At 38.9% G+C, this 24,356-nt stretch overlaps 1 protein-coding gene across 4 annotated transcripts in view; it reads left to right on the forward strand.

Moving 5' to 3' along the window:
- The window catches only part of macc1 (MET transcriptional regulator MACC1), a 73,697-nt gene that overhangs the window by 8,489 nt on the left and 40,852 nt on the right, over window positions 1–24,356 (forward strand). The window contains exon 2 of one of the 4 annotated variants that reach the window (XM_048615275.1): window positions 20,710–20,803. The exons of the other annotated variants lie outside the window; for them this stretch is intronic. The gene's annotated coding sequence lies outside the window, so the exon portion shown is untranslated. The remainder of the gene's footprint in view (window positions 1–20,709; window positions 20,804–24,356) is intronic. 4 annotated transcript variants of the gene reach the window in all.

Below are 24,356 nucleotides of genomic sequence, written 5' to 3' on the forward strand. Positions count from 1 at the left end.
GATAGGGCAGATAAATTAATGGCTGAAGAGGTGGTGTAATATGCAGGAATTCAGATTGTTGGATCATTGGGATCCCTTCTGGGGTAGAAAAAAATCTGTTCAAAAGGGATGGGTTTCATCTGTACTCGAAGGAGACCAATATCATGGCGGAGAGATTTGCTAGTTCTATTTCAGGAACCTGTAAACTATTAGAGAAGGGAATGGTGGGGTGGGGTGGAGTTCCTAAGTAACAGTGAAATAGAGACTGAGGATGTTCTAAATCAGAAAAGAGAAGTCAGAGAATGAGTTAACTGAAGAATTAAACTGCATTTATTTTAATGCAAGGAATCTTACAAGTAAGACTGAAGACCGGGCACGTATTGGAACATGCGACTGGATTGTCGTAGCTATTACAGAAGCTTGCCTGAGGGAAGGACAGGACTGGCAGCTCTTTTTTTGGGTTTGAGATGCTATAGGAAGGATAGAGAGGGAGGCATGAGTGGAGGGGTAGTGGTGCTTTTGGTTAAGGAAAACATTTCTACTGTAATTAGGATATTTCTGAGAATTCATTCGGTGAAAATATATGCGTTGAAATTAGAAATATGAAATGGATGATCATCTTGATTGGATTGTACAAAGGCCTGCCTCCCCCCAATAGTCGGAGGAATACTGAGAAGGACAAATGTAGAGTGATCTCAGATATATGTAAGAAAAATAGGGTTGTAATTGGGGATTTTAATTTTTCAATCACTGACTGGGACTGCCATAGTGTAAAAGGTTTAGATGGTGATGAGTTTATTTAATGTGTTCAAGAAAATTTCCTTTATCAATATGTAAATGTTTCTACTAGAGAAGGAGCAAAACTTGATCTCCTCTTGGGGAAATAAAACAGGCCTAGTGACCGAAGTGTTAGTATGAGAAATTTTGGGATAAGTGATCATAATTCTATTAGTTTTAAAATAGTCATGGAAAAGGATAAGCCTTCCATGAAAGTTATAGGCCTTAATTGGACTAAGGCATATTGTAATGGTATTAGACAAAAACTTTGTCAAAAGTTGACTGATAATAGGTAAAGGGATGACTGACACGTGGGAGGCTTTCAAAAGTGTGATAATGAGAGTGCAGAGGCACTGTGTTCTTGCTAAAGTGAAAAGTAAGGCAGTATGATTAGGGAACAATGGATGAATAAAGATATTGAGGTTCTAGTCAAGAATGAAAATGAATCCTATATTAGATATAGACAACTGGGTACAAATGAATCTCTTGGAGTATGAAGAGGGTAGGGGCATTCTTAAGATGGAAATCAGGAGGGCAAAGAAGGGATATAAGATAGCATTGATAGATAGGGTTCAGGATAATCCAAAGAGATTCTACAAGTACATTAAAAGCAAAAATGTAACTAGAGAGAGAGTAGAGCCCCTTAAAAGTCAAGGACGTCATCTTTGTGTTGAACCTCAGGTGATGGGAGACAGATTAAATGAATATTTTGCATTAGATTTTGCTGTGGTGAAAGGAATGGAGGCTGGAGAACGCAAAAATAAATATTGATGTTTTGAAAACAGTTCACGTTACAGAAGAGGAAGTGCTGGAGGTCTTCGAAACAAAGGTGGGTAAATCTCTGGGACCTGATCAAGTGTATCCCAGGACGATGTGGGAAGTTAGGGAGGAAATTACGGGGCCCCTAACAGAAATATTTGTATCATCTATAAACCATGGGTGAGGTGATGGAGGATTAGAGGGTGGCTCATGTGCCTTTATTTAAGAAAGGCTGCAAGGAGAAGGCTGGGAACTATACACCTGTGAGTCTCACATTGTTGGTGGGAAAGTTGTTGAAAGATAGGATTTATATGCATTTGGAGAGGCAAAGACTGCTTAGAGATAGTCAGTATGGTTTTGTGCGAGTGAAATTGACTTACAAACTTGATTGAGTTGTTTAGGGAAGTAACCAAAAAGGCTGAGGGCAGAACAGTGGACATTGTTTTACTCTGACTTTAGTAAAGCCTTTGTTAATGTTCTGCATGGTAGTCTAATTAGTAAAGTTAGATCGCATGGGATTCAGGGTGAGCTTGCCAATTGGATACAAAATTGGCTTGACAGCAGGAATTGGAGGGTTGCTTTTTGGACTGGAAGCATGTAACCAGCAGTGTTCCACATGGACCAGTACTGGGTCTGTTTTTGTTCGTCATTTGTATAAATGATTTGGATGAGAATATAAGAGGTATGGTTAGTAAATTTGCGGATGACATCAAAATTGGTGCTATAGTGGACAGTGAAGAAGGTTATCTAAGATTACAAAGAGATATTGATCGATTAATTCAATGGGCTGAGTAGCAGATGGAGTTTAATTAGAATAAATGTGAGGTATTGCATTTTAATAAAGCAAACAAGGACTGACACAGTTGATGGTAGGGCTTTGGGTAGTGTTGCAGAACAGAGAGACCTCGGGTTTCAGGTACATTAATTCTTTGAAATTTGCATCACGGGTACACCGGGTGATTAAGGCATTTAGCTTGCCTTCATTTTTCATACCTTTTGAGTATAGGAGTTTAGATGTCACGTTGAGGTTGTATAGGATACTGGTGAGCCTGTTCTGGAGTATTGAGCACAGTTCTTGTCACCCTGTTATAGGAAGGATATTGTTAAACTGGAGAGGGTTCAGAAAAGATTTACTGGGATGTTGCTGGGAATGGAGGGTTTGAATTATAAAAATAGGCTGGATAGGCTGGGACTTTTAACACAGCATACGAGGTTGAAGGGTGACCTTTATAGAGGTTTATCAAATCATGAGGGGCATGGGGTCTTTTCCCTAAGGTGGGGGAGTTCAAAACTAGGAGGCATATTTTTAAGGTGAGAGGAGAAAGATTTAAAAAAAGACTTGAGGCACAGTTTTTTTTTACACAGTGGTTCATGTGTGGAATGAATGTCAGAGTGGTGGTGGGTGTGGGTACGGTTACAATGTTTGTTAAGACATCTGGAAAGTTACTTGAACAGGTAAGGTTTGGAGGGATAGGGGCCAAATGCAGGCAGGTGGGTCAAGTTTAGTTTGAGAACATGGTTGTGCACTAGTTGGACCGAAGGGTCTGCTTCCAGGCTGTGTGATTCTATGACTCTGAGAACCTACACAAAGTGGGAATGAGCTCAGACAGGTGGAGGAGCGTGGTGTTGGATGGGGACAGTTCAGGCTGCCTTTCCAGGAAGAAGTGGAGAGTCCTGAGACCATCCTGATGGAGGATGAACATGTAAAGGGATTATACATCCATGGTGAAGAAAAGACAGCTGGAGCCTGGAAATTCTGAAACTGGCATAAAGCATCAGAAGAATCACAGATGTAAGTGGGGAGGGACTGGACAAGGAGAGTAAAAAATGAAGTTGAGGTAGGAAGAGATGAGTTCCCTGGGGCAGGAATAGGCAGAATCGATGTGTCAGCCTGGGTCATTCTCTGTGGATTTTGGGGAAAAAGGTGGAAGGGGTCTGTGCAGGGTTGGAAATGATGGGCTGGGAATTGTTGGGGGAAATCCCCAGATAGGGTCCCTCTGGGCCTCACCTTACCACCCTCCTGGCATCCACATTCAAGGACCATAATCCACCATTTCCATCACTTCCAAAGTGATGCCATGACCAGACAAACATTCTCCTCCCTTCCTTTGTCATCATTCCACAGGGACCATTCCCTCCAGATCACCCTGGTCCACTCCTCCTCCATTCCCAATACCTCCCTGCACCCCCACAGCACCTTCCCCTGAAATCAGAGGTGTAATATCTGCCAGTATACCTCCTTCCCTCCTCATTATCCAAGGCCCCAGACATACCTTCAAGGTGAAGCAATGATTTACCTGCACTTCACTCATCACCATCCACAATGCGGTCATCTCCCCATTGGAGGGGCAAAACACAAATCAGGTGACAGCTTTGCAGAACGCCTATGTTCTGTTTGTTAAAAATGTCCATGAGCTTCCAGTTGCCTGCCACATCAACACACGACCATGTTCCCATGCCAACATTTCTGTCTCTGGCCTGCTGCAATTTTCCATCAAGCTTCAGCGAAAGCTGAAAGAACAGCATTTCATTTTCCGCTTGGGGACCCTGCAGCCTCTAGGAACAAGAACAAAGAAAATTACAGCACAGGAACAGGCCCTTTGGCCCTCCAAGCCTGCACCAACATGCTGCCCGTCACAACTAAAACCCCCTACCCTTCTGGGGACCATATCCTTCTCTTCCCATCCTATTCATATATTTGTCTCAACATCAATTTCATTAACTTTGGAGCTGATTCCATTCTTCCATGTCTTTTACCCACCTGCACCTCTGGTCCTGTCATGACATGGTTGCTTTTAGCACAGCCAACTCATACTCGCCCTATTCAGGCCTAATGTCACATCATATGGGTTACTTTCCGCATTTTCCTCTTGTCAGTTCTCATTATCACTTATTCAGCTTCTCTTCTGTCCTAGATTACTATTTTAATAATTGCCTTGTCTGCCTATCCCATTCATTTCTCTCTCTCTGTCTGTCTGTCTCGTTCCATTTATGCATCCACCCTCAACCTCATCTTCAGCATAAATATCACTTTTCCTTAGTTACTGTCAGTTCTGATGAAGAGTCATGACTGAAAACGTTAACTCTGCTTTCTCCTCACAGGCTTGCTGAGTTTGACCAGCTATTTCTGTTTTTGTTTGAGGTCTCAACTATATTACTTCCTTGAAGGAACCAAGCATATTGTAGCCAATTATGCTGAGAGTACAAAGTTAGGGCAGCTGGACACAGCCTGCAAAGGTTAATGGATCGGTTAAGTGCATTTTTAAGTGCTTTATTTAAAAAAAAAAGGCAGTTGCGATACAATGGAATTTGAAAAGTTGACCACTTCGGGAGAAATGTTTCCAGAATATGTTTTAAGTGGAGAGGGACTCGAGCACGGTCTTGTACAGGGACATGTGGGTGTTGTCATATTTAAATCACAAAAAGGTAATATGCAGCTACAGCAAATGATTAAGAAGCCAAATAGAATGCTGGCTTTTGTTCTACTGGGATGGAATATAACTTGGTAAGTCTTGCCGCAACTGTGCAGGTCATTGGTGAGACCGCTCCTAGATTACTGTGTATTGTTTTGAACTCCGTACTAAAGGATGGATATATTTGTTGGGAAGTAACTCGGTGAAGATTCAGCAGTCTGGTTCCTGGGCTGAAATGTCTAATGAGTAAAGATCAGGCACCTTGTCCCTACTCTCGTTACAGTTTAGAAGAATGAGATAAAACGTAGATTGTGAGGGGGCTTTAGAGGATTATTTTTCCCCATTGTCGAATTTAGAACTAAGTGGCTCAATTTAAAAAGAGGGTGTCTCTCAATTAAAATGGAGATGAAAGACATTAATCTTTGGTATTCTCTTATAGAGAACAATGGAGGCTGAATCATTGAGCCTTAAATATATTCACTTAGATTATTGATCATCAAGGAGGCCAAAGGCTATAAGGAACACGCAGAAAATTGGAGTTAAGGCCACAATCAGATCAGTCATGATACAATTGAGTGGTGCACCAGGCTTGAATGACCAAATAGGGACTGGGAAGAGTGACTATCTTCTACTCGTGTATCTTAAGTTATCCACAACAGGAAGTGGAGATGTGTACATAGTGGTTGATGACTGATGAAACAATGTGCTCCATCCTCTGTCCACTATTTTTGTTTTTGTTGTAGATGGGGTGTGCAGGTGCAAGGAATGCTGAAGGTTGTGTTAATGTTTAGGATGCAGTTAAAGGAAATACAGGGGGATAAAGGGAAAATCGTGCTTCTGCATCGTCCTTTTCTGCCCATAGAAAATTCTTAGGGTTATGGTCCCTGAAGAATATGCCACAACATGTGAGATGTCATGACAATTTTATTAACTAGGAGACAAGGGCATGTGACATTATGTTGCTTCTTCAAAGGATAAAATTCCCTGTCTAAGGTAGTAACTGAATTCACAGCTGTGGGATTCAAGATAAGCCCCGAAGTTATCAATTGATAGCAGCGTCCAAACCTCTGACCTCCACCATCTGGAGAAACAAAGGCATCGGATATATGGGAACATCTATCACCTGCAAGCTGGTCCCTTCGCAAGCATTGTGTCATCCCAACTTGGACCTATGTTGCCATTTTTCATTCTTGCTGAGTCAAAACCTTGCATCTCTTTACCTAATAGCACTGTGGGTATACTTACATCAGAATGACTGACTGCAGCGCTTCAAAATACAGTTTATAATTGCTTTCTCATAGGCAATTAGGTAGGAACAGAATTTCTGGCTAAGCCGCCAAGGCCCGCTTTCTGTGAAAGAGTAAAACCAAAACTAGAAACATGGTATTTTAAGAAACAGCTCAAATTATTGCAAGGCTAGGATAAAAGGCATAAGTGGGCTATTCAATAACATACATTTGCAAAGTGCTGCACACAGAAAGGGAAAATAGATATTGCATAGATTCCACAAATAGTGTTAGATTTTAGTGGCTTCAGTACTAAGCGTGCAAAGCATGGAGAACAGCAGCTGTTGAACTGTAATAGTTTAAAACAGTAGAATGTAGTCAGTGGAGATAAATGTCCTTGTGCTGTTGTCCAACAACGTCTTTAGCACTGAATCGATTCTGATTTCGTTGATGTGCCCACTCACCCAACCTGTCAAGATCATGCTGAAGGACCTTTGCATCCTCGTCACAGTTCATCCTCCCACCCAACTTGGTATCATCTGCAAACTTGGAGATGTTACATTTTGTTCCCTCGTCTAAATGATTAATATATATTGTGAATATAATCATAACTCATCGTATAATTATTTACAACATTCTTTCACAGAACATGGGGAACTGAGTACAGTAACATACTTAAAATGCCAATTAATATGGATTATTTTTGGCGGGGGGGGGGCGTGGTTTGGTGGGAAACCTGTGGTCAAGTTTAATGTGTTACTGGTATATATGTCTGCTCAATCTGTAGAATCGGCCAAACCAGCAAAAGAGAAAATTGTAGTTTTATCCTTAACTGAGTTATGCCCCAAACCACTTGCATTTGTGCTTTTATGCTGGTTCAGTATTCAATTTCCCCAAATAAGGGTTTGTCTACCTTCAACTGATGAAGCCACAAGATTAGAATTGTGCTAATTTTCTTAGATGCACAAGTGCTAGTAGGGCACAACTCAATAGACACTCGCTATGTTAACGAAACTATTCAATGGTTGACTATACTGCTTTTCTGAGTCACTTTTTGCCATTTTGAATCTAGTTATCTATGGGTGGGAGATAAGACAGTTATTAAAATGTTTCTTTTGGCGATAACCCCATTTTTTTAATTAATCAAAAGAAAGAGTACATTTTAGAATTAGAATTAGGTTTATCGTCACATGTACTTAAGTACAGGAGTACATTGAAATTTGCACGAAGTTGCCATTCCCAGCACCGTCTTGGTACCAAGGTAAAACTCTTAGGCACAAAATAGAAACATAAAGAAATACAGGTAAAAGTTCAGCATTACAGTCCTTCTATAGGCATGGACCGGCAGTCGCTCCACGCTGGGCTATCCCAACTAGGGCTCAGTCTTCCCCGCGCTGGGGCTGTACTCCCCATGAGGGCATACCTTCCCCCACACTGGACTGAGTCCCTCACTGCGACTGCCAGCCAGACTCACCAGGCACTTCGCTGCTTTTTGTTGCATTGTGCATGTGTGCGTGTGGCGACTCCTATTGTTTTGCTTTGCTTTTTGAAATTGGTTTTGAGAAAGTCAGCAGTGATTCATTTAGAAGAATTAAGTGGCATTTTAAGCAAATCAAAGAATGACTTCATTGATGTTTGATTCTAAAGTTGGTCATTTAGCTGCTGCCCTTGCCACCATAAAAGGCAAGAATCTAGGAACATCATGAAATGGCTTCTACTATCGTATTTTGTTGTAATTTTAAAGATTAAGAAGCATGCAAAATATGTATTTGATTCTGTTAACCATTTGTAGTGAGGAGAGTTGCAGTTGGGAGGGACATTATTTTTAAGATCTGTACATTTTTAAGGAAGAATTTCTTTGTCCCTTTAATGTATGTTTTCTGATGCATAGTTTAGGAAGGTTTGCAGTAGAAAAAGTGTGAAACTATGTAACGTGTAGAAATTGCAAATTGTAGAAATTTGCAAAGTTTTGGACAATTTAGTTTGGTTTCTGTTTTGAAGTGAACATTCTAAATGCGTCCATTAAAACGTAACTTTGTTTAAGTGCTTTATCCACCTTTGTCAATGCAAATATGTAGTTTGAAAATAATGTTGAGCAGCAAGCTGTGTAAAGTGTATGTCCTGTGAAAATCAATTGCACTTTCTGGTGCAAGCTCCAATTCATTTTTGTTTATTTTGTGTTTCAAAGTTTGCATGGGAGTTTGGATGTCATGTAGCTGTATAGAACATTGGTGAGGCCACTTTTAAAATACTATGTTCAATTCTGGTCTCCCTGCTGTAGGAGCGATGTTATAGAGTCATAGAGGAATACAGCATGAAAACAGGCCCATTCAGCCCAAACTGGTCCATGCTGATCATGGTGCCTACTCAGCTAGTTTGAATTGCCTACATTTGGCCCATATCCCTCTAATCCCTTTTCATCCATGTACCTATCCAAATGTTTATTAAATGTTGCTATTGTACCTGCCTCAACCACGTTCTCTGGCAGCCCATTCCATATACACACTACTCTCTGCGTGAAGAAGTTGCCCCTCAGGTCCTTCTTAAATCTATCCCCTTTCACCTTAAACGTATGCACTCAAGTTTTCAATTCCCCATCCCTGGGATAAAGACTATATGCATTCACTATAATTTATGCCCCTCCTGATTTTATACACCTCAATAAGGTTACCCCTCATTCTCCTACATTCCAAGGAATAAGTTCCCACGCTGGCCAACCTCTCCCTGTAACTCGGGCCCACCAGTCCTGGCAACATCCTTGTAGATATTCTCTGCACATTTTCCAGTTTAACTATGTCTTTCCTATAATAGGGTGATCAGAACTGTACACAATACTCCAACTGCGGCCTTACCAACGACTTATCCAACAGTAACATAATGTCCCAACTCCTATACTCAGTGCCTGGACCAATGAAGGCCAGCATGCTAAATGCCTTCTTCACCACCCTGTCCACCTGTGACGCCACTTTCAATGAACTACGTACTTGTACTCCTAGGTCCCTCTGCTCCACAACACTCCTCAGGACTGTACCATTTACTGTACAAGTCCTGCCTTGGTTTGACTTTCCAAAGTGCAGACCTCACACTTATCCATATTGAATTGCATTTGCCAATTCTCGGCCCACTTCCCCATCTGATCAAGATTCCTCTGTAATTTTTGATAGCCTTCTCTAGCAATGATACCTCCTAATTTTGTATCATCCGCAAACTTACTAATCATGCCTTGTACGTTCACATCCAGATTATTTATGTAAATAACAAATGACGAAGGTCCCAGCACTGACCCTTGTGGCACACAACTAGTCACTGTTGTTAAACTTGAAGGAGTTCAGAAAAGATTTACAAGGATGTCGCCAGGATTGGAGGGTTTGAGCTGTAGGGAGAGGCTGAATAAGCTGGGGCTATTTTCCCTGGAGTGTTGAAGAAGTCTATAAAATCATGAGGGGCATGGATAGGCTGAATAACCGAGGTCTTTTCCCCAGGGTAGTGGAGTCCAAAACTAGCAGGGATAGGTTTGAGGTGAGAGGGGAAAGATGTAAAAGGGACCTGAGGGGCAGCTTTCTCGTATAGCGGGTGACGCATGTATGGAACAAACTCCCAGAAGTGGTGGTGGAATCTGGTACAATTACAACATTTTAAAAAGGCATCTGGATGGGTACATGAGTACGCAGGGTTGAGAAGGCCAAATGCTGGCAAATGTGACCAGATCAGTTTAGAGTATTTGATCAGCGTGGACGAATTGGATCAACGGGTCTGTTTCCATGCTATACGACTTTATGATTATAATGTGAATGCAGAAGTTTAGTCTGCATGCATACATGAGAGCAGAAGTAGGCACTTGGGTCCTCTAGCCTGTCAAACATTCAGTAGGTTCATGTTGGTCTGATTACTCCATATCTCTGCTAACCTTTCATCCCCTTATTAAAAATCTATCTATCCTTGCCTTAAAAATATTCAAAGAGCATCTTTTTCAGGTGAAGAGTTCCAAAGACACCTGACCATCCCCTCATCGAGTGATTGCCTGACTCAGAGGACCCACCTTGGCTTAAAAAACCTGTTAAACACAAATTTTCCTCAGAAGTAGGGGCTTGATCATGCCCGGCTCTGGGACGAGGCCGTAGAGGTCAGCAAGTGCCAAGGTTTAGAAGGGCTTGATTGGTTGTTTTTGGGGTATCACCTCGGATATTGGAAACTGTTGGGTTCTTTAGGCCATGAGACTTGGGCCAGAAGTAGGCCATGGGACCCATCAGGTGTGCTTCACTTTTCAATGAGATCACGGGTGAACTTGTAATCCTGAACTCCCCTTTTCTGCTTTAAGCAAATCAAGGATTATGGGAATAACAAATAGACATGTGCCTGCTAGCGCTCAGCCCTGCAGTCCACCATCCCATGTTAACTTGAGACCTGATAACCATGTCACCTCCAGTCAATCACCAAATATCCACTACGTGGATAGAGGAAAAAAATATAAACTTCTAACAGTCTAAATCAGCTGTCACTCACTTAATTGTGAATTCAAACAAAAACCACCTTGTTCATGAAACCCATTCAAGATTTTGAACTTCAAATTCTAAATCTCCTATGAAAACATGAAACTTCTATTCAGACCTGACACAAAAGATAGATAATCCTTTAATTGCCCTTTAAATTGTCAATTAAGCTGAAATCTTAGAAGCATTGCTGAGATTTTAGCTTTTGAAATTTTGTCAAGCATTCATAATGGTGCAGTAATAGATGTAAAAAGAATTCTATTGAAAATACTTGAAGTGATTTCTTTTACCAGTTTGTGGCAGATGACCAACCAAAGCAGTACAGCAACCTTTGAATCTCACTGACAACTGGACCCTTTTCACATTTCAAGAACAACATAAAGCAATAATCTTCAGATCATGACTTCACTCTTGAAAGATAAATATTTGTTTACGCCTGTTCAATCAATTTATGACTTCCATACTTCAAGTTAAATACCCTGGAACAAGGGAAATAGTCTGTTTTGAATTAAAGACCATTTGAAATTATTGCTGATTTCAGAATGCCTGCTCGTGATTCAAGCCCCGTACTCTACATCCACTAGCAAAAGCTGGATTTGTCAGTAAAAGGCTGGACTTTTGCATTCAGGTCTTCCCACCATTTTTAAAGAACTGAAGGATCTTCTTGACTCTGCGTAATAACAAACCTTGATCTTAAGGTTTTATTTTAAAAAACTCTTAAAAATTTATGGTAACTGCTACAAATCAGGAACAAAGTTCATCAACTTAAATCTTAAGCCTCCCAACACCTTCATTAACGTTAAAAGTTTAAGAGTCAGCCCTATGCATTCTATTAATTATAATACGGCTTGTATTTTATGGTAAAATAATGAATACAATTGTAATTATGTTTTGGGAGTAACATTTAATGATTGTCTGTCTGTTCCGGTTTATAGAATTCTTTGCTGTAGGGAATGATCTGTGGTAGAGATTGTTGAATACACGGAAAGAAACTGCTATATCTCCATCTTGAAATAGTTAAAAATGTTGAGAATATGTGGGATGCTTGAATTTGTTCCAGCCAACATGGTGGCATAATTCATTCCTCTAGTTCTATGGTGAATGGGTCAAATTCCATTTTCATTACATGTTTGCAGGATATTTTCCAAATTTCCATCCCTTTTTTGCATTCTGTTCTCTTCCTCATTCTAATTTTGTGAGTCATCTTCTGCATTTGTCCATCACTAGTAAATTCACAAATGCTTTTGATTATAATCCAGTGGTGTTCATGCAGCAGGGAAAATTCAGACAAATTCATTGGTGTTATTATAAAATATGGTTTGTACAAATGCCTGAGACCTATTAGAATGAAGGACCATGTGATATATAATTAAGGGTTAATTGGGTGAGAATTAATTGTATAAATTAAGGTGAGCCACTAATTGATTGGGTGAGAGTTTTCTGGGGTGTGATTAACTGATATAACACTCACCAAAAGTATGCACTTGGACCCTGTAATTAAACAGTTATCTACTAGTGTATAACATTTGGCAGTTCACTAGAAAACTTATCTAATTTGACATGCTGTAAACACCCTCAAAGCATTTAGAACGGTGGGCGGTGCAGGGCTTACAGTGCAGTATGTTCCTCTCCAATTCAATTTTAATTTAGTTCCCTACCTCTTCCTATTTTTTTTTAAGTTATTGCTACACTTTCCTGGTGGGTGATGCTTTTTAATTGGTGTTTAACGTGACATGGTGATTTGGTGGCTTTTATGTAAAAAAGACCCCTGCTGAAAGTGGTGTGTGGGACATTTTCTACTTCATTCAGATTCAAGTAGCTTGCAGTGCTAAATGCATCCACTGATGTGTGCAGTTTATAGCAGTTGTCATTCAGCATGTTTTACGGTTCATGATTGACACCACCAACTGGCTAAATTCCTTTGTTGATCTTACCTGATCTCTCCTTTCTCAAGATCCTCCGTGATGTTAATGTCACAAGGCTCCATACCCATCTCTCCCAAAGCTGCTTATTTGACTTCCTTTTTATCTGATCTTTTTGCTTTAGTATCCATTTTACCACCACATGTCATGCCCCATATTGTATCTTGTCCAAATTTGCTGCATGCACCTTATCCTGAATTATATTCTGTTTATCCTTCCCCAGATTCACTAAGTTCTATGTCCCTATTGTTTTCCACTCACTCCATAGACTTAGTTCCCATTATCTGTTCCCCTGAGCCTCATGTGTGTTTCAGAAACATTCTTTGGTTTTCCTACATTTAGCCTTTTCTACATCCCACTAGTGGCAAAGCCTTCAACCACCTCAGTCCTCCTATCTGGGATTTCCTTAAATATCTACCCCTGCACTTCAAATTTTATTTTAATAAAACCTTCTCAAGTTTACTCCTGAGGCCAGTATTTTGCACGACTCCCTAATACACACAATCTGCTTTGGTACCCACTTCTTTATTTCCTTAACGTCTATAGTTTTTCTCCTCGAGTTCCCCTCACGAAATTGCTGAGGGACATTTTCTACGTTCAAGGTGCTGTAGAAGTGATAAGGTTTTAGAGCATGAGTATTGATGTGCTGTGTAAAGAGGCGTCCAACTTGCATATTTATTGTGCTTTTCACAACCATGTGTCATCCCAAATTGCTTGACAGTGAAGTACTTTTAGAAATGCATTCGCTCTTGTAATGTCAGAAAGCCTACAGCCAGTTCGTGAACAGCAAACTCTGACTCCTGACAGTGTGATAATGACCAAAAATCCAACTTTCTGTAGTGTTGATTGAGGGATCAATATTGGCCATCACACCAAGGCAAACTACCCTGCTGCTCTTCAAAATAACACCATAATATCTTCTATACTACTTGAAAAGGTTGTCAAGGCTTCAATTTAAACTTCCTTAGTACTGCTCTGAAGTATCAGCCTTCGTTTTTTGTGCTGCAGTGGGGCTTAAATTGACATCCTATAGCCTCTGGTGAGGATGCTAGTAACTAAGCTACAGTTGAAATATCGCAAGGCAAATCCACATTTAACTTGATAGTTCTTGTCAAGATGCACTCATCTGTGACTCTTATCTTTGATAACTCTTTTTATTTTGAAGACAAACCAATTTAATTTCTACTCTTAGGACAGGACTTTATCCTTTAGCTCAGGAGGTTGTGGCATAATGGTATTATCGCTGGACTCTTAATCCAGAGACTGAGATAACATTCTGGGGACCCGGATTCAAATCTCGCCACGGCAGATGGTGGAATTTGAATTCAGTAAAACATCTGCAATTAAGAATCTAATGATGACCATGAATCCATTGTTGATTGTCGGAAAAACCCATCTGGTTCACTAATATCCTTTAGGGAAGGAAACTGCCATCCTTGTCTAGCCTACATGTGACTCCAGATCCACAACAATATGGTTGACCCTCAACCGCCCTCTGGGTGATTAGGGATGGGCAATAAATGCTGCTTAGCCAGCATCGCCCTCATCCCTTTAATGAATAAAGAAACAAAAAAGTTGGCATTTTAATGAAGGTCACAGACTCGCAGTGGGTGTGAAATACCTGTCGGTGATCTCCTTAAATTGACCAATTAGTGACCACACCTCGCGTTCCAATTAACAACAGGCTGGCTTTCAAAGCTGGACAGCCAGTACGAGCACCTCTAAAGGAGAGAGGTAACGTTTTATTTTGAGGCACTCTCTCTGAAACTTATTAAACAACTAAATTTAAGAAGTTCAGTCATCAGGCCATGGCTGGAGAACCTCTGGGTGAAAGCCAGCAGATGATCTAGGCTGCAATGCCTACCTGGAGCTCTGGTCCTGTGACCTGTCACCTGGAGAACAGTCCTCAACGTCTCAGGATGGTCAAACGGAGCAGTGGGGTCTGCGGGGCCACTGAATAGATCTACTGTCAGAAACAGACTTAAATTTAAACTACCTTTTTAAAAATATCTTCAGTAAATTCCACTTAAGGACTCTGTGTGCCCTGATTCACCACCACCTGCCATGATGCTGGGTCCCATCACAATCTAATATTTGTACCCCTGATATCAGTCTGTCTTATTGCTTCAAGCATTTTATTTAGCTATGCATATCATTTTATGTCAATACAAAATAATTAAACAATTTGAGGATACTTGGTTTTAAGCAAGTTTTTTGGCACTTCCAATCATAGCAGTTACCATATACATTCTGTCACATGGGCATGGCCAGAACTTTCCTATTAAGATTGGGTTTCAAAATCAACTGAAATTTCACCAAAGTAACTTATCAACAGCAAGCAACAAAGAAAAATGATAAAGTGGTCAGAACAACACAAGCTACATCTTGCATGATATGATCCCTTCGTTCTGACAGGCTGTCATAATCAGCTTTGAGAACTTGATACGAGCGAATTTTCCAGTTTAAAAAAAATGGGCCACTGACAATAGATAAATGCACTTCGGGCATTTGACAGTCTCTGAAGTATATGACCTCAACTAGGATAGGTTGTCACAATAACCGGTTTGACAACACTGGGAACAATTATAGCATATATAAAAGAAAATGCAAAAAGGCTTTTATCTGAAAAGAACAGTTTCCCTGTGGATGCATTGGTGCTTGCTTTGATCTTTGATATATTAATATTGGTAGAGTTGATCTCCCCAAAAGTATGACCTCTGGGAATTTCTCCTTGCCTTATGATCCTGGGCTTTCTTCAGAAGTTGCTCATCAAACTTTTCCATTTTCAACTTTAATGAACAACATGAGGAGGGAAATGAGCGCATGATGGAGTTTCGCATTACTTTATTCATGTAAGCTTTACAGAAACACCAAGCTGCTTCCTGCAGGATCCTTCCCCTCTGAGCATCATCTTTCCCTCCAAAGTACTAGTTTTTCTGCCATCAAACCAAAAGTTGTTTGGCTCTAGTGATGACCATGTCATTTAACCCTGAGCCAGAGCAACAGTCAAAAGGTAGGAACCACTTGCCTATGAGGTCTGAAATCACACTGCTGATACAAATATACTAAAACAAAAGGTAAAACATTGCAGGTAGTGGAAATCTGAAATTTAAACAAGAAGTACTGAAAATATTTAATAGTTCAGTAATCATCAGTGATGACAGAAACAGACTTTTTCAGAGATGTTGCCTGACCTATTGGTCTCTTTCTTGTTATAAATATAACCAGGTCTACTTAACTGTTAATGTTGCTCAATTTTACTCAGTTTAAAGTGTGGTAGTGGGTTGAAGGAAAGTTAAACTACTGTGTTGAGAAACCTGATACTTTTCAAGTTGATGTAAAACTTGAGCAAGGAACAGTACATTGAGGCTCCCAATAAAAGCCTAAAAACATTCAGAAGAATTTTGCTCCAGCATTGAGCCTCCAAAAAGGCCCTTTGTTTAAAAAAAAAACCTCACAATGCTTAACATTTTCTATTTTCAGACATTTAGTATATCTCTAAAGTTTTCAAAATAAAATTCAACTGGGAGATTGTATAGACGCAATACATAACTTCTGTTAAAAAGATTTGTTCAGATTTCTTACATAGTTTTTAATATTGTGCTGTAAGATGTGTACTTTGTGATTTTCTAATATAATTTATTTTAGGAGTTGAATTTTGAAATGGGGCACTTGGGTTAAGTCTTGTGTAGGAAGGGAGATGAATGATTAACTTGCTGGTATTTCTGAAGCGGTTTTTTTTAAACCAGTATGAGAGAAACACTTCCAGGAGTGCTTATGAGACTTTTGTTTTTTGTTTGCATTGGAAGAGTTTAACAAGTGTATGCTGCTTTCAGTTAGCAGGGTCAGGGATTTTTTTTGCCTTAGTGGAAATCCTGTTGACTTGAAACCATTTTTGGTTGCATTTTGCAGATTTCCTGGCTGAAATTGGATGTAAAAAACAGTATCCTGGAACAAGGAGTTAGTTCAGAGAAATTAGTCATAGGTTATCTCAGTATATAGGTTTTGTTTGAAAATTCCAGACCAGAAGTGTTGTTAGTATCGTGAAGGAATTATTTAAGCTCAGTTTTATGAATACTGAAGGAAGAGGCTATCAGACACTTGAGACCAGGAATTTAAAACATTTAATATTTGAGGACAGTAAGAGATGCTGTTGGGATAGATGGGAGATTGTATTTTACTGATATTTGAAATGTTCCACTTCGTGTTAGATTTAAAAAGCTTGGTCCATTCTATTTTATCATTACTTCTGCATGATAACATTCTGCTTTATTACTAAAACCAATTCTACAGCATTGTGTGCTTTATTTTTCTGTGAGAGACCACCTTGTTTAGATTTATTTTAAGAAGTAGATAATCTGTAAAACCAGATTCAAGTCTGGAATTCGACTTTTCTAGCAATAACATCAGCTGTAGTAACATCAATTCTCTCTTTAGGCTCTATCATATTGTTTACTCCCTATCCCATCCCCCTCCCTTTTTTCTGCATATAAACTGACGTTTTCCCCGCCACCACCAATTCTGAGGAAGTGTCACCAGATCCGAAACGTTAATTGTTTTTTCCTTCACTGCTGCCAGACCTGCTGAGCTTTTCCAGCAACTTTGTTTTTGTCCCTCACAATTAGTCCTGACTCCCTCTCTCAAATCTTTAAGTCTAAAATATATACAATGGAACTTTTTGCCCCACTGAGTTACATCTTCTAGCCTCTTATCCAGCTAGACTAAATGAACCACTATCGAGTCTTATTATCCTCTGCAAATCTGCACACTTCTCATATTTCCTGGTAAGCAAATAAAACCAACCCTCGCTACTTTTCCTCCATTATCAAGCATACTGTTCATCCTCTCTCCACCCACATCTATTGAAAGTTATTTTTTTAACTAAGATTTAAACTTGTATCTACCACATTTTACTTTTGTCCATCAATCCTCCCCTCATCCAGCCCAGCCTTGAGTCCTGTTTATTTTCTTCCGCTGATTCACTGTTCACTGATTAGTACTGACCAGCACTGGCTCTCTGATTGCCAACTGTAACCTCCAGGAATGGAGGTAATTACATCACATTCCCAAGAACCTGATTGAAACCTACTTGTTTGACTAAGATTGTACTTATCACTGCTATCTTTGGCTTAGTTGCTTTTTGTTTCATTAAATAACACAACATCCCTCAAAGAAACACAGGATTGTGACCTGACTTACAAATAACTGTGGTTTTCGAAGAAGCCACGTGCGCACATGAGGCATGCTCAAACTATTCATCTGTTATATTGTATTTAAAACACTGGTTTGTGAAATTGCTTGAGTCTAAATCTGTGATTTCCCACCCCACCCCATTAAAATGTGTCAATGCCGCAGTCACCATCTACTTAACAGCCAGATGATGGGCCACTTTTGCCTGAGTTATGGTCTGTTTTATGTTCTTTCATATAATTGTATTGCCTCACCCATGGAGTATTTTTTCTTTGTCACTGCCTTCTCCTGTATGTTTTGACATGATTTTAATTGTCTATAAATAATTGTGTAATTAAACCCCATTGCCTCAACTTCTCTCAGTAGGATTATAGAATTAATGCAGTCGACAGAGCAACAATCTCATTTGGCACAGATACTTTAAAGTTAACCATTGCTTTTAGATCTTAACAACAAATTACGTTCTTATGAATGAAACACATGTCACAGCAGTTGGACAAAATTAAATCACTTGATGCTTGAGTATTTGGTTTAGGTGCATGAAGACTTGGCAGTCTGGGTTCTTCAGCGAAATCCTGGTTCTTGCACTGGCCAATGCTTGAATCTCTAAGCTGGTATTTCAGTATAAGTAGACTGTTACCCTAGAGAAGAAATATGTCCATAGTTTAATTCTGCTCCAGGTATATTTCTGGTCAAACTGTGAAAGCGTTTGGTACCTGTTATTGAGATAAGGAGAGAAAATGGGATAGCTGCACGAATCCCTAAAAGCTTTAATGGCAGCTTTGGGCAGCTGTGGTACTCCTTGGGACAAGCCTGACTTTTAACTTGCTTTCTTTCTCTGCTTTCAAAATAATGCATTGTCCACTTCATTTCCAGGAATTGTGTATGTATCACAGTAGGCAAATGGTTTACCTTGCAGTGCATCCTGCAAGTTATTGGAAGAACCAGTTTCTATGCCCAATTTTTGATCATTTATCTCATGTGAATTACATTTCTGTGTGATTTTGAATGCCCTATCCCAAATATACAGTATTTTCTACTTGATTTAATAATGCTATACTGTCTCAAATTTCAACCTTTCAGCTGAAATCTGATAGTGATAACTTTAAGTTAAGTAACTACCCTTTCTATGAAGCATCAAGCAAACTCAACATTTTACTTGAAGTTTACGCTGTAAGGGCCGAGTGGTCTCCTCCTGTTCCCAATACCTGTCTTTGTAGGCTAGACAATTCAAAAGTAAAATGTAATATTTTCTAAGTGCTATAGCTTGGAAATTAAGTTGAAAGATAAACAACAAGCTTTGGACGTCTCTTCATTGATATGGTTATCTATTATTTTAGAGCTAACATTTTTCAAATTCTTTAGTAATTGTCTGCAACAGATACGATTTATGCACCTTTGTGGTTGAGTCCATTAGAACAAAAGAAGTAGAAACCATATTACTTCTGGTACATTTGGTTTTGTAGAGAGTCATTGAATATTTGTCACTGAATTATTTTTGTCTAATCCAGTTTATTTTTGACCAATTGTTTTATCCTTATTTACAGTTGAAGCATTTCACTGTGCCCTTTAAGTTCGTCCTAGTGTGCATTTTTTATTCAAAGTGAATCCTTATACTTAAATGCTTGCAATATTCTATTTCTTTATTTGCAAAAGCCAGACATTAATTCCCATTCTGAAGTTTGCTGTACTAACTTACGTTGTCAGCATGTTTGAAATCAGTGGGATATGTAATACGTCTCTAGAAATACTTTGCTATGAAAAGTGTCTGTTCATTTACATAAACAAATCAATGTGAGACATCTAAGCTCTAAGAAATTTGAACAATCCGTATGTAAAATATCAAGAAAAAGAACAAACAACGGATGCAAGTATTTGTTCTAAAGTCTGCATGGTAAACACAAAGTCCTTGATAAGGCCATGCAGTTGCAACCTAACCAGCAATTTCTAAAGATTTTTCATGGCTTCATTGTTTTTTTTGTATTTATTGTCCTTATTTATAAAGGTAAACACACTGTTCATTTTTATAATGTTCTTAGCAACTTATTCCTACTTGCTAATGCACTTGGTTCACTCTAATACAGTTTAGATCATGCTGCCTATGTGGTGTTCATCTCAAAGAGTATCACTTGACTACATCAAATTACATGGATCACGTGCCTGCCCATTCCATCAGTTTTTGTGCTCCAAATGTCTGGGGTCTACTACCTTCTAACTGTTTGCAAATGCTTCAAAATTTGGCAAACTTTAAAATTGTACACTTCTATGCCCAAGTCCAGATCATTTTTCAATTGTCCTAACATTGATCTGGGGGGGATGCTATTTCATACTTTTTTCCAGTGTCGTTCCCTAGTATATCTTCAACTGCAAACTTTTTTTTTAAATTTTAGAAATAGATGCAGAAATCTGCAAAGTTAAGTGGCCTAAGGGGTGCATAAGAGTTAACTTGGAGATTGAAACTACTCTCCTGTCCAAAGAGGGAATAAGAGAAATATTCTGGACTGATATGAATTTCCCCAAAACCAATTCAAAAGGATATTGACAAAAAGACATTCTGTTACGAAGCAGAGGTCGACTCTCCTTGGTTAACAACTAAAACTGAAACACCCAGAGAGGCTCGCCTCATCTCACCTCACCTCACCTCATAATCTGTTATGAAGAAGTGTGGAAAGTGGTATAACCTGCCTCTCACCGCCCAATCTGTTATAAAGGAGTGGCTAAATAAAATTAAATCCTGACAGTCACCCTATAATCAACAGGTAACAATTTATTTATCCAAGTCTAACAAGTGAACAAATTAACAGAACTACTAACAAACCAAACAATTCCCATTTTATTACTAATACTGAATAAAACAAAATTCTGATGGTATGCTGTTCCAATAAATACAAGTCCCACTTATATAAACCAAATAATTAAAAAAAAATTAAAACCTAATCTCTTGAAATTACAGCCAGGATATGTCTTTAGGAATCCTCTGCATCCTCTCCACTGATCTTCAGTTAGGAACGCCTCTCTCCATCAAATTCTTGTGTCAAGAATATTAGGTAAGAGTGCCTTTGTACCTTTAGTTAACTTATGTTTCTTTTTCTGAGAGCTTAGAGAGTTCTGTGAGAGCCAGTGATTTTTGTCTTTTGAGCAGATGGGTTGCTAACTGTATTAGATGGCAGTTGTTCTTGCACTGATTTTCAAATGCCCTCTTCTTTTATACCCTTGATGACCTATTAATTTTTTTACAGTAGGATTGGTCCTAGGTTATCAAAACTATCACACTTAAATTTAATTGGTTTTTAGTTTCTAAGTGCCTGGTTTAAATTAATTGGCTGATTTTCAAACTGGTTGCCTTTACAACAAAACAAACCACTGCCTGGCTTGTTAATCAACACAACCTTTCATACAATGTTTCAATTTCAGGAGCTCTTTGTGCACCTGCCCATTTTTAAAAATCTCCAAACCTAGAAAAAACACATCATCTTTTAAAGGAACCACACACTCTTTTCCACCCCTCCCCTCGTTTCCACCCCTCATTTTACAAACATCAAATTCTAATGTCCTGCCTGCCAATCCACAAATATTCTACCCAACTTCACAACAATTGTTTCAAACTCTTCAGGTAGTAGATCACAACATAGGATGTATAATCAAAATAACCATTCATCCTTGTTTGGGAAAAGTGCTTTGAATATGTCAAATATAGCATGGTGGGACAGCCATGTTCGCCTGACTTTAAAATCAGCAATAGCTTTCCTGCGGATAGGGTTCCTGCAGGAAGCTAACAGACTGAAAATATTCAAAACAGCTAAGGTACTTAAATACCTTTTTAAAGGGAAGATTCCATCAGCAAGGAGGTCTTCCAGAAACTTCTCCAAATTCAAGTTCACTTGAGAACTAATTTTCTAATAAGTTTACGACAGAAGTCTCGGCTGCTATGATTCCTTTGCATTACAAGACCCTGACTTCAATTTTAAATCATCATCAACTTCATTCAAGCAATCAGGTTAGCCTTTTTGGAAATAGTCTCTGGTCTACGAACTCTGAGCTCACTTGTAACTTGTTACAGTTTTACTATGTTTAGCTGTAATTAATCTTTGTGCAAATGTGCAAGTAAGGATGAACTATGTAAGTCTTAAATTAGGACTAAATAGCCTTCTTTTTATTAAATTTCTCAAGCTTGCTACTGAAATAAGTTTGCACACACCTGAGGTACAAAAAATCCTCACTTCTTTGATATGAATCTGTGCTGAAGCACATACTAAGCATTGGTACCATTCAGGAAACCACGTATTTACTAGCCTTTCTGTCTCTCATCTTTTTAGATGAGCTGTCAACGTACCATTCATCTTTTCTACTTCGAGATCCAGATAGATTTTTGAAAGTCTATTTGCACAATTCTTGCACTACCTTCTTCAGTTATCTCCCTCTTATTTCCTCAAAAAAAAGAAATCAAATTAACTTTGTCAGATTCAATTTCAGGTCAAATACTGCTGATTGTTCCTTTTAATAGCCTGCATTTCTCCATTTTAAAAATAAATCCACAAAAACGCCTGGATAAACGGTGTAACTAGTCACTTGAACCATTCTCCCAGCTTTTCAACCAACTACTTAATGGGAAATTGAGAAATCAACTGTGGAAACTAACATGATTTTAAAATTTTTAATAACTTTCTGGGTAACCAGATCTTTTTCATATAAACTGAATAACTATCAGTTTCTTGAAACTACATCCGTCCGCTGTTATTGCGCAAGAGATATTGGATGCAATGTGAAAAATGCTAGTTTTGAAATAAAGCAGCTTTCCAAAGGTGCAAAATGGTGGGATTTGAGTTGACAACATTGACCCTGATTTCAGTCCCTGTGATTGTATTATAGTTAATTTAATATTATTTTAAAAGTATAGTTTTTGGATTTTGGTGTAACTCGTATGTTTAAATGATGTGAAAAGTATGATCTAAGAGCTTGTGATTCTTATCTTTTTTCATTGTTTGTAATTTTTCTGCTTTTCTACTTTGATACTAAGGGGCAAAAAATCATTTTGTGTATACAGTTGAGAAGTTATGTGATGTTGACTGAAAGCAACACATATTTCATTGAAATAACAGTGTGGAGCTGGAGGAACACAGCAGGCCAGGCAGCATCAGAGGAGCAGGAAAGCTGACGTTTCAGGTCGGGACCATTCTTCAGAAATGGGGGAGGGAGGGGGAAGGGAGCTTGAGCTCCACGCTGTGTTATGTCTGACTCCAGTGTCGACAGTTCTTACTATCTCTGAGTGACATATTTCATTGAATGTTTGATGCATAATTTTTTTTTAACAAGATACTATAGTTAATTTACAAAGAACTAAATAAAGCATAAGAAATTGCTTTGAACTTGAACCTAGCAGTCAGTTTGAACTTTTTAAAATTCCTATTCCCAGCGTGAGAGGCATAACATTGCATGCAGAGGTTTAGTGAAGAAAAGAATAAGTTGTTGATGTGCAGGTGGTTGACAGGAAAGTGGCCAAGCACATGAGAGAACAATACTCCACTTTTAGCTGGCTAGCCAGCAAACACTTCAAGAGGGGTATCTTTGTGTTTAAAATGCAAAAGTGGAAGGGAGATTATCAATCCTAATTGCAGTTCCTGTTTTACTTGTACACTGTGTATGATCATTCATAAGAGGTAAAATTGTCATTTTCTGTCCACTAAATTGTACTGAAATGCATATTTCGCACTTTATTTCAATGCTACACCACCGTCTGCTCTATGGTATCAAATATACCAGCTCAGTCCTGTCAGGTAGCTCTTGCTGTTATGTCCTGACTTGTGTATTGCCTCTAAGTTGCTTGTTTGCAGTTAATAAAAGTAATCAACAAACATGAATTCATGAAGAAGATTAACATTTTACTTTTGCAAAGCAACAACAATTTGCCTTGACACAAATGGACTCTGGGGGTCAAGCCACATTCTTGTCTGTGGTCAGATGACAAGCTGACAAGTGATAGCAAGCACGTTACGAGGATAACTCAGTGAACTAATAGTCTGTCCATGATGTAACGTTTACTGAAGGAAGACTTCTTGCCCAGAAAACAGAAGAACACTGTAGCAGTTGATCTACAGGCAGAGGAGTGAGGCTATTAGTTGTTACTTGCAGGCTGTTAGTTCACGATAGGAACTTGACAATAACTTAAAATGAAAAAGCCAGAAACCTAGCATTGCATGGGGTAAGCTACTGAGAGTTCATCAACAGAAACTTTTAATATCCATTGTCCTCAGTAAATCGAGGCAGGATCCATAGACCTGCCATCGTATTGTCTACTATTTGATGAACTGTTTGAGTTATTGCCATTTTGGACTCTTTTCAAAAAAAAAACTAAGTGCATGGTATCTATTTTGTAATCTTTACTTTTGTGGGTGTTGTGTTTACATTTTGGGTGTTCGGAGAACTAAACATTTATTCTTTTAAACCTACAAAGTTTGTCATGTTAAGTTGCAACAGTCCATGGATTTAAATATTACCTAAAATACATCTTGTTCTGGTCAGTCAAGAGAAGGACAAAGGGGGAATTGTCTTGCATCTCTTCCTTTGATAGTAGTAACAATTATTCAATTTCAGTAGGGCTTG

This window comes from Rhincodon typus, chromosome 2 (genome assembly GCF_021869965.1).
Source record: "Rhincodon typus isolate 14 chromosome 2, sRhiTyp1.1, whole genome shotgun sequence".
NCBI classification, from domain to species: domain Eukaryota; kingdom Metazoa; phylum Chordata; class Chondrichthyes; order Orectolobiformes; family Rhincodontidae; genus Rhincodon; species Rhincodon typus.